Source organism: Solanum tuberosum, unplaced genomic scaffold (genome assembly GCF_000226075.1).
Source record: "Solanum tuberosum cultivar DM 1-3 516 R44 unplaced genomic scaffold, SolTub_3.0 scf01040, whole genome shotgun sequence".
Classification (NCBI taxonomy): Eukaryota; Viridiplantae; Streptophyta; class Magnoliopsida; order Solanales; family Solanaceae; genus Solanum; species Solanum tuberosum.
The window spans coordinates 1-2,981 of record NW_006239941.1 but is presented as its reverse complement, the minus strand read 5'-3'; the positions used below and the strand labels follow the sequence as shown (position 1 = coordinate 2,981).

General features: G+C 33.7%; 1 long non-coding RNA gene across 1 annotated transcript; it reads right to left on the bottom strand.

Moving 5' to 3' along the window:
- Positions 1-1,308: 1,308 nt before the first annotated feature.
- Positions 1,309-2,642, bottom strand: LOC102588902 (uncharacterized). Its single transcript, XR_001472563.1, has 2 exons — positions 2,273-2,642; positions 1,309-1,757 (listed from the first exon to the last, which is right to left on the bottom strand). It is a non-coding gene; the product is annotated as an uncharacterized lncRNA (long non-coding RNA).
- Between the last annotated feature and the right edge of the window lie 339 nt (positions 2,643-2,981).

Sequence of the window (2,981 nt, the reverse complement as noted above, 5' to 3'; positions counted from 1 at the left end):
AATGAGAAGGAAAAAAAGAAAAACATTAAAAGGACGAAAGGTTTGTCCAAGTGAGATCATATACATACCAAACGAAAAATAATCAATACAATTTTAAGGAGACAACAAAACAGCGAGAAAAAAAATACATTAAACGGAGTAAACTATGATATATCCAATGATGATAACAAATCATTCTAACCAGAAAATTTCACATGTTTTGAAATAGCATACCTCAAAAAATTAATCAACTTTCAATCCTTAAAGTACTCATAATATCCACTGATAAAATTTAGTAAAAATAGATAACAACAACATAAAAACCAAATAATATGGGCATGCTAAGTTATTAACTCTCACAGAATTTTCTAAATAACACAAAATCTCGTCCTTGTATGTGAAGGGATGACGTTGTTGATGAAGAAATTAGAGATTTGTAAGGGCTTTTTTTATTGTACCTTCAACAATTCCAGTAAAGAAAACTTGCTTGAATACTAACAACAATGTTTGAAGCATATACTAAAAAATAACAATTAATAATATAAGCATAAATTAATGATGGTAAAAAACATACCAAGATCTGTAACAATAGAATGGAACAGAATGGAAAAATCGAACCCACTAAATGCACAGTGTCCCCTTAAGGAAATTATTCATCTCTAGTACTCGAGGTTTAAAGGAATACATCCTCTCATGATAGAACAATTCTATTCACCAGTGTATTAATACAAAAACAATGGTGTCAGTGAATCATTCAACAAGAGCAAAATACACAAATATTTAATTTTCCAAAAGTAGAAGAAGTTCAAAATTTTCGTTATTTTAAAATGAGAGGAAATTCCTCTATTTATAAACAATAAAGGGTAGTGTGAACAAATGCTTATTGTGTCTTATCAGAAAGGTCACAATTCTTTGAAAAAGTTACAACCCTTCGGAAAGGACACAACCTTTCATAAAAAATCACAACTCTTCATTAAAGTCGCAACTCTTCATAAAAGTCTCAACTTTTCATAAAAGTTACAACTCTTCATAAAAGTTGCAACTCTTCATAAAAGTTACAACAACTAAAAGGAAATCCTTGTTTGTGGTAGCGCCATGTAGGCGGATCTAAGGTTCTCTTTTATATATATATATATATGATATGATAGGTGATTACTTCCCATCTGCCTAACCACCAATGGCACAGTTGCCCAATACCTATGTTGGTGGGAGGTAACAGGTACCCGGTGAAATAATCGAGGTTTGCATAGGTTGCTTCTGGATACCACCATTATTAAACAAAATGCACACACACTAGCACATGAAAGTAAAAAATTTCATGACAAGGGATGAAAGAAGGTCATGCCAAGATTGACTTTATCAAATGACAAATACATTGTTTGTAGCTTTTGGACAACCATTTATCACTCAAAGAAGACCAACAAGTGATGCATCACAGCATTCTTGGAGCAAAATTATGTACATAAAACTGACAGTAATCATGCTTTATATATGGTGAAACTCCATAAGAACTAGTTCAAGATATTGACTTCAAGGATTTCTAAGTGCAGCCAATCTCTTCCCAGTTCATCGATCCCCGAACTGCCAGCACGACAACAACGAAATGTACATGAAGCGAGTTAATGAGATCAAAGAGCATGAAAAAAACACTTCATACATTCACAGTGCCATCAGAGGATGCAGATGACAAAAACAGCTTCTTGCTGAGACACCATGATCGCCGTGATGCAGGTAACACCTTTTTTGTGGGCTTGTGGCACTTGTAAGACATATCTTCACTATCGGCAAAAATATAATTAGTCAAGCAGGAGAACTGGCTGTAATTGAACATTAATCAAGTGTTGTTTCTTTAAATTCTCAAGCAAAGACTACACCTAAATGCCTTCTTTTACCCACTCAAGGAAGACGAAAGAAAATTCAGGACTCAGAGAAAAGAGATGCTAATAAATTGTGTTTTTAAGACAAGAAAATATGAAGGACTTAAAGGCAAATACATGTTTTTGATGAAAAAGGTAAAGAGACGAATACATTTTTTTGATGAGAAAGGTAAAGAGGCAAATACACCTTTAAGAAGAATAATAAGAAAATCAGAAAACAAATTGTAGCTATTTTAACTGTCCATTCTATTGTCTTGGTGATAAGTTTCAAGGATACTGGCTTACCATCTCAAACTATCTTTTTCTCTCTCAATCCAAGAAAATGAAACATTTTTTAGTGTATCATTCTTTCCTATTGGGGGTTGAGGGAATCAGTGTAGGGTAACAAGAGAATGTTGGAACAAGCAAATGACTACCTTCGCATCCACAAGAGAATACTCCCACAAAATTATTACACCTTCCGCATCTCCAGAAAGCAAAATATGTTGTTCCAGCTGCTTAGCTGCAATACACAAAGCTTTACTTAATAATTGATAGAAGCTGCAGTGACAAACCTTCGGAACATTTGTTCATAGAAGCAAGGAAATAAAAACTTCTCTAGAAAAGGAAATAATTGGGTACGTTCTCATATTCAATAATACTAAAACAACAATATTCCTAGTGGGGTCTGAGAAGGGAAGTGTGTATGCAAAACTTATCCTTACCTTATAAGGTGATATTCAATAATACACTACACAAATAAAAAGAGATAATTACAGCTTTTCTCTCACCAACAATAAGGAAAAAGAACATTTTATAAATTGCTCATTGTTTGTACAGTTAGCAAACTATTTACATTTAGCTTGAATATCCAGTCATTACAACAACAACAACATACCCGGTGTAATCCCACAGGTGGGGTACAGGGAGCATGGGGAGGGTAGAGTGTACGAGACCTTACCCCTACCTCATGGAGGTAGAAGCTGTTCCCGAAATACATGTAAAATATTTACATATTTAGCGACTCGACAGAAAAGGTGATTAGTGAAGCAGGTAATTTTTGAATGTTATAGAACAACTAAGTTAAGTCTAAAAGCCATACTCGGGGAAAAAAGGGTAAAAATTATGAGTAAGTAAAAGATCTAA